The following is an 8,545-nucleotide window of genomic DNA, read 5'->3' as shown; positions in this document are numbered from 1 at the left end:
CCTTCAAACCGCTCGCTGTTGCAATGATGCCAGGAAGCACTTGGTGTTTGATGTTTTATTATTGTTTTATTATTTTGCAGTGAGCCTTATTTTATTGAAATGATCATGCCAACGATTCAACATCTGCTCTGTTTATTCCCACTCTGCTTGTTCCAGAGGTTGTGGAAAACGTAATTACTCGGCATTATTCATCTATTCTCATTACAGGTATTAATTAAAAACGCTACCGGTTGCTTTGTGCTTCTTTTTGGGAGGGGCGGGTGAAGGGGGGGGGGGGGGAGGTGGGATGTGTGGGGGTGAGCAGAGCTGTAGATAGTTTGGCCAACTAAACAATAGGCGCCATGTTGTTACCCAAGGTCAAATGCACACGCGCGTGCGTTCAAGCGTGCATGCAACTTACTGCTATTAGGGACGGGTTTATTTTTATGTTCGTGAGTTTCATACATTGTTTAGTCAGTTGCAAATGAGTGGAAGGAGGGATATATGAGTGGAAGGAGGGATGTATGAATGTAAGGAGGGATGGGTGGATGATGAGTGGAAGTTGGGATGGGTGAGTGGAAGATCCATCACTCATCCATCCTTCCTTCCACTCATCCATCCCTCCTTCCACTCATCCATCCCAACTTCCACTCATCCATCCCAACTTCCACTCATCCATCCATCCTTCCACTCATCCATCCCTCCTTCCCCTCATCCATCCCTCCTTCCACTCATCCACCCCTCCTTCCCCTCATCCATCCTTCCTTCCACTCATCCATCCCTCCTTCCACTCATCCATCCCTCCTTCCACTCATCCATCCCAACTTCCACTCATCCATCCCAACTTCCACTCATCCATCCATCCTTCCACTCATCCATCCCTCCTTCCCCTCATCCATCCCTCCTTCCCGTCATTCATCCCTCCTTCCACTCATCCATCCCTCCTTCCACTCATCCATCCCTCCTTCCATTCATCCATCCTTCCACTCATCCATCCCAACTTCCACTCATACATCCCAACTTCCACTCATCCATCCCTCCTTCCCCTCATCCATCCCTCCTTCCCCTCATCCATCCCTCCTTCCCCTCATCCATCCCTCCTTCCCCTCATCCATCCCTCCTTCCCCTCAACCATCCCCACTTCCACTCATCTATCCCAACTTCCACTCATCCATCCCTCCTTCCCCTCATCCATCCCCATTTCCACTCATCCATCCCCATTTCCACTCATCCATCCCTCCTTCCCCTCATCCATCCCTCCTTCCCCTCATCCATCCCCATTTCCACTCATCCATCCCCATTTCCACTCATCCATCCCTCCTTCCACTCATCCATCCCTCCTTCCATTCATCCATCCTTCCACTCATCCATCCCAACTTCCACTCATCCATCCCAACTTCCACTCATCCATCCATCCTTTCACTCATCCATCCCTCCTTCCCCTCATCCATCCCAACTTCCCCTCATCCATCCCAACTTCCACTAAGCGAATGCATGCAATGCGATGCGCGTTCTGCTAGTTACGGAGGTTGGGTAACAACATGGCGCCTGTGAATCACATGACAGCGCTTAACCAATCATAGGGCAGACCAGTTGAAACCGGGTTGACCTAACTCTCTCTATCTACGGCTCTGGGGGTGAGGAGAGTGGTCCTTCTATCTTTTAAACGCTCGCTTCTGTTGAGCAGACAATCGTCTGGGGAAATTGTGATGGTGAAACTCAAAAAAAGAAAAGTTTTCTGTACAGTAGATTTAAAATTTCACTGAGAAGCTTGTAATAAATATTCCAAGTTTATGTCCGAATTAAAAACACTTTTAGTTATGGGATAATGGGCCGTTTTGTTGTTGGTTCATAAATAATGGGATGTTTTCCAGTCTATACAAGAAATAGAACGGAAGGAGATTGAAACCAAACCAGGAATGATGCTGATGTTGGGTCATTACTTTAGGGGTCATCTCTTTATTACATATGCATGGGTCTGGTTGTAGGGTCGTGAGGGGAGTGATGTTAAAAATGAAAGTGGAAGAATATACTTAAGAAATGCAGGTGGGGGAATTTGTGAGTATGGAGAGAAAAGGGAAGGAAGGTGAATTAGGAGAAACTAAACGAATAGTCTGAACTCCAAGGAAAAGTAAAGGTCCTTTTTAAAGCTTAGTATTTGTTGGGGGTCAAGGGGAGGGGGTAAAAAGCCACTACCCGTCATGTATAATGACGACAGAAAGCAAAAATCTATGAAGTGCTTTCTGAGCAACACAAAGAATGGCGTTTCCATCCGAGAGCAATCTGCAAATTACACACTTGGTGGGAGTGGGGATGGGGATTGATAAAAGGAAAACGGGTTGGAGGGAAGAAATCTGAGGACAGAGAGTTGTGCGGAAGAGGATGTGCAACGGAAAAGATGGTCGGTTGGGAAGGCGGAGGGTCAGAAAATGTGCCTTTTCACGTCTTCAAATGCTGACCCCTTATCCCGTTTCCCCCTGACGAGAAGCATTCCATGTTCTGCTGTTGCTTTGATTTTGATGGACCATACTCTTTACAGGGCGTCGGTGCTGCCGAAGCAGTTTCTTGGCAAGGGTTACACTGGGTTGTTTGCCATTGCCTTCTCAGCATCGTTTGTCCATGATCGATCCTCCAACAGCTAGCAACCATTACGCCACCGAGTCGGGTATTCTATTACCGTTGTCATTGCATTTATCCTTCTCGGGACTTGCTTTATGTTATCTCTGCACAGGAAAATGTTGTCTCCATTTGAAGTCTTGCCCGGTGCGTTAATCTAGGTTTGCTGGGAGTGAGACGGTACATGTTTTGCTTTACAGGTGCACTCGAGTACCATAATCGCATTCTACATTGTAAAGCCCGTGGAGGAAATGGTGCATAATCTCCTTAAAAAAAAGACAGACTTTGGACACAGTAGACAAATTCATTTAAGACACCGGTTTGAATCTCTTGCTCCTTGCATTATGAGGTGAGTGTTTTTCCCCTCATACTAAAATAACACAAATCTGATCCCTCATGTTACATCTAATGTTGTTTTGTTACCCTCGCCAGAGGAGAGGGTATTGCATTTGAGTCCGTTTGTCTATTTGTGTGTGTGTGTGTGTGTTTGTTTGTTTGTCCGCACAGAATAAATATGATTTTCTCTGCAACCGTTGGTCCGATTGACAGGAAATTTTCACCAAAGGTGCAACTCCACCTGTATAATTTTTTTATGATAATTATGACGTCATAGGTCACGTGGTTCGGCCGCCACCTTGGAAAAACCAAAAAACTTTGCACCTCTATATCTCCAAAAGTGCTGAATAGAAAAAATTGAGACATGGCTCATTATAAAGAACTCTCCATGGGGAATAAAATATGTTAATGATGACGTCATAATTCGACAAATAGAAAACTTCATCCGATCAAGATGAAATTTCTTGAGCATAATCTAGGAATAAATTAGTATAGAAAAAAAAAATAATGGTGACGTCATCGGTCACGTGGTTCGGCCGCCATATTTGTTTTAACACAAAAAAAAGCCTTAAAAACCACTGAAAAGACATCCTGGCGAGGGTTTGCAATCTCTGATTGCTCTTCCTTGTCCTCTTTGTGCTTGCCCTCTGTTTAAACGATTTGTTGTGCCTTCCATGAGGCCTTCTGGAATAGAATGTTTAACTTTGAAGATAGGTGGTGGGTCGAGTCATTTGATTAATCTGCTAAACTTAAAGCTATCCACTAATTTGGCAAATATATTCCACTTCACAGAGATCATGGTTTTAAAAAATAAATTGAATATTTTGTTCCATATGGATGTCATGTGCACTGTACATCTCGGGTTCAATCGTTATACGACCGCATCCAGCTAGCTTTGTCCATACCCGAACCCCTTCAAGGCCTTCGTAGTTAAACTAAAAAGGCAACGTTTGTTTTGCAAGTTTAATTCAGATTTTGTGTAGAGCTTAACAAGTTGTCTTTCAAAAACTTCAATGACAACTTTAAATATATATGCTTCAATACCTACATACAATATATATTTTTACTTTAAGGAATTTCAGGCCAGTTTAATAAGTAATATTCCAATAAACTACATTGCACTCGGCACTTTAAATATTATTTATACATACAAGTGCTGTACTTGAAGAATCAACCACGCCACCCATATCGAGGTATGCAATATCATTTGGTTGAGTATATGGTTCATTCAGCAGGGTTGTACCAAAGGCAGAAAGTATTCCATTCCCAAGACTATTTGGTATCTCTGCCACCCAAGGTGGACGGGGGGTTATGTATTCACCCCTGTTTGTCTGTTTGTGAGCAGGATATCTCAAAATTTTATGGACGGATTTGGACAAAACTTTGTGGACAGGTTGGGTGTGTGATAAGGACGACTTGATTCAATTTTGGTGAAGATACGAATCCAGATCCAGATACGAGAATTTTTTAAGTGCTTATTCACCATTGAGAGATCGGGCCAAAAATGATATATAGCACGATATCTCAAAAAGTTGTGGACGAGTTAAAACAGAACTAGGTGGACGAGTTGGGTATATGAGAAGAGCAAGCAGATTCGATTTTGTTTGAAGTCCGAATCCAGATGCAGCTTATCAGCGGACATAAAATGTAAACTGTTCAGCCTGGCAGAGGTACGAAGGTATTTTGTTTGCCCACTTCCTTGCCTGCCAAGCACATTTTCCATCACTTCTTTGATCTGAGTATTTATTTGCATTAAAATACAGATGTTGTGCCTTGGTCACAGTTTGTACGGCATGGGAGCTTTTCTTCTTCTTATTGATTTCGGCCTTGATGTGCATTTGGCCTGTGTTTGCATGTGTATTCATAGCTGTTGTTATTGACCAATAAGTCTTCATTGTCAATGTTCTTCCATGTTCAAATTTCACCAACAGGTAGAGAGCGTGGAGTGTGCAGGGCCACATTGAAATGGGTGTCTTTAGTTTGTGTGGCCCTCCGTTGTGATAGTCCTGCAGACAACTTGTTTCACCAATCAAATGGAATTAAAGCTTTTTCAACTTTCAAGATTCAGGTTTTAAGAATAGTTGTATACTGGAAAGGAAGAGCAGCAACAGCCAAACTTGTGGAGTTTGAAGAAGTACTCGTGGTTTAGGTTGAAAATACAGAGGCCGAGTCATTCACGAGAGGATTTATAAAAGAGTGCTGAATCGAGGGTTGAGGTGAAAAGTTATGGAATGTTGGGACAAGGTTGAATTTGAAGGTGAAGCATCTCCCAAAAATACTAAAGGAGGTATTTCAACTGTTTGTGTTTTGAATTACTGATACAATAACACATACTACTCATTCAGCCGCTCCACTTGATTCTCAAATTGTGTGACAATAGTCTCTCCTCCCCAATTCCTCCACATAGGTGAGCCTCATTCCGTGCACTTGCTGCATGGTGTGGTGACATTATGGAGGATCGGTGTAGCTGGGCACAGATGTTGTTTGAATGAGGTGTTGCTGCATCTCAGGCCAAAGTCCAGCCCATGTCTGATACTCATCAACTGATCTTGTACACATACCCTTGGTAGGGTTGTCTTTAAATTAACACAATGATGATCTTGATGCAGTCTGGCCCCAACACTTCCCTTTATTTTTAAATTTTACAAGTTTGGAGAGTTTACACCAACATCATTGTGTATATAACATCATGAGGCCTCTGTACCAAGAGTTTTCAGTGGGAGCCATTGCGGCATGAGCCATCATGTTGCATTGTGCTGCGGTCTTGTCCATGGTGCTGGGTCACACATGTTGCATTTCTCTCATACAAATCATAACCACACAAGCCGATCATATGCTGTGAAACGTCATTTTATTGACTACAGCGTCTGCTTTTATTCAACTACACAGCCGTCGCAAACGTGAAACACAGGTATAGGCTACAGAAGGGAGCAGGGGACATATTGGTTGCACACACAGTGAGGAAACCACCGCGAGAAATGGTCGCCGCCGCCTCCGGTCCACTTGTGGGTTCGCCCGTAGGTATTTTTACTTTTATTTTTTTGGAAATTATTTGTTCGCTTAGACCTGTGCATAAGGAACTAACAGCCAAAATAAGACCTCGCTTGAATTTGTCAGTGTTGTTTCCTCCCTTATGCAATAATTGTGTTCTGATGTCATTTCCGTTCCTTGGCGTAATTTCTGCTCGTTGAACTTGACAAATTTGGTGCCGAATAATCCGTGGAATGCAGAGGCTTGCATTTTCTGGGATTGATGGATTTTATACAAAAGCCCAATAGGTTGCATCACTAGTCGTTCTGCAAGTGGTTTGGCCCGCAGTGGAAGATCCAAGAGCACATAAACTGGCTCACGATTCCACAACCATATATGCATTAGTCGATTAATGTAAAATGATGATACATGCTAGACACCATTTACCACTCAACACGCTCAAACTTAAGGTTGTTGTTTATTTTTAAAGTACTTCATCGTGTTCCCCCTCAAATGGCCATAAACTGAGCCGCATGTACATGACCCAAACGCAACAGTATGCGAGAAATGTGGAATCGATCAAATGGTATTCCAAGGAATGTATAGCTGTGACAGCATTTGAGTGAACCTCAAAGCCACGTGGGTTGTTGTTCGACCTGTTTGAATCAAATGGATTTCCATGGCATATATATGATTCAATTTGGTCACATGCAAATCTTTATAGCATCCTATAGGTTGTAAAGATGTCATGTGAAAAACCAATGAGCTATACGTGCTCCAGTGGATCCAGGTTTGTTCTTGAAAACTTTCGAGATTGAGGGTTTTTAAGAAGAGAGCTGTGTGCCGATGAAGTCAAAATGAATGTCTGAAACGCTACACAATTCAAGAGTTGAAGAAAAGAGGTGGCCATAAGGTGAATTTGAATCTTTATATAGAACCACCTTTAGAGGCCATTTTTCCCCACAGAGCAGGGGTTGGCCTTTTTCGGGCACCATGGTCCCCTTATTGAAGCGATGTTTTATGGCCGGATGCCCTTCCTGCCACCAACCCCGTTAGTCGCTCCTTGCGACACACAGGGAATTGCCAGTAAACTGGTACTCGATTTGCCGACCTCGGAAGGATGAGAGGCTGAGTCAACCCCCCTGGCGTCAATTAGGCGATCGACCGGGATTCAAACCCAGGATCCTAGGATCCCAAGCCGGCACCCGAACCGCTAAGCCAACACCAGGCTGTCATTTGAATCTTTATATAAACCATGGAAATCCATCTGACTCGCTCTGGAGGAGATGGACTGGTAGTCCTCAATTGTCTTTTGTGGATCAGGTCGAGTTTCTGCCATGAAAAGTCTTGATATAGTTCATGGTGAAAATGATATCCTTTAATATAAAACGAAAACAAACATGTAGGTTTGACTCAGAAAATCATCGAACTTAAATTAATTATTCTGAATGGTTTGTAGAAAGCCTTTTATTTCATAATTTTATTAGTCGTATCCAAAGTGGGGAACTTCTCCTAATTGTTTTGCTCGATTTGGACGCCTTGACGGACAGACAATCCATAGTGATCAAAGTGTTACATCATGTTGGCGACAAAGTTTTACACTCGGGACCCTTTTAAAACGTGCAGTGTCTGCATAACCGTTATTTATAATCGATATAATTTATTCCCATGGTGCGAGATGTCTTAAACACGCTTTTTTCCCACACAAAAATGAACAAATTAAACGGATAAATCAATAAAAACCACGACCGCTGCACATCGGGACGGGTGCTGCTAATGCAAGGAATTGTACAAGACCATGCCTACGTCCACCTGTGAATGAATAAATAAAAACCCATCTGCGAGATAAGAGCGAAATCATAAAAGCTTATACAGGGTCACGTTAGCTGTTATCATTTTAAAATACAAAATTCACCATTGCGTTAAAGCATGCACGTATACTCTACATTCATGGCAAAGAATCGTAAGAAAGTTGTCACACATTATTTGGCATTTAAATAACTTTGATCAAAGTATAGTCAATCGCTGCTAGAATTAAGTGGCATTACATGCCGACAGATAAATTATAATAACTTAAAACGCTGACGTACAAAATAAAAAAAATATTTGACCAATCTTCACCTACAATGATCACGGGAATTGTGATAATAATTGAATTTGCAATTATGACGTTTCATTTGAGTGGAGTCGCAAACATTCATCAAACCCTCCTCTTTTTTTTGGATCATAATTTACGTACGATATGGAAGTGGTTAAATAGATTTCGAGGATAACATCCTGGAAAAGCATAGAGATTGAATGTTGGTGTTAGAAAAATAATTTTCAAACGTGAATAATAGAACCCAGAATCGATCAAACGAATCGATGTTGAAAAATATATGGTTGAACAAGGAGTTTGTAAACTTTTCTTGCCTTCCTTAGTCTTTCATCAGACTAAACATTCAACTGTTCCATAAGTGATCACACACACACATCCTTCAAAATCCTTCCCAGGGTGTGGACATGGAGTTAAAGCTTTGCGTCACATTTAAGTTACCAAACTATTTCATAAGTTAATAGCAATACTCACAAATCTATAACCGACAGGTTACCCTAAACATTAAATCTATGAGGTATTTCTCAGAGCAATAAAGCGAACAAAAGC

General features: G+C 42.2%; 1 long non-coding RNA gene across 1 annotated transcript; it reads left to right on the top strand.

Annotated features, from left to right (window-relative positions):
- The first annotated feature begins 704 nt into the window (after positions 1-704).
- LOC144892582 (uncharacterized) lies at positions 705-8,228 on the top strand. Its single transcript, XR_013623782.1, has 3 exons — positions 705-2,644; positions 2,796-2,944; positions 5,339-8,228. It is a non-coding gene; the product is annotated as an uncharacterized LOC144892582 (long non-coding RNA).
- The last annotated feature ends 317 nt before the right edge of the window (positions 8,229-8,545 follow it).

This window comes from Myxine glutinosa, chromosome 6 (genome assembly GCF_964187855.1).
Source record: "Myxine glutinosa chromosome 6, kmMyxGlut1.1, whole genome shotgun sequence".
NCBI classification, from domain to species: domain Eukaryota; kingdom Metazoa; phylum Chordata; class Myxini; order Myxiniformes; family Myxinidae; genus Myxine; species Myxine glutinosa.
The sequence above is the reverse complement of the archived record's forward strand: the minus strand, read 5'-3'. Positions and strand labels throughout refer to the sequence as shown.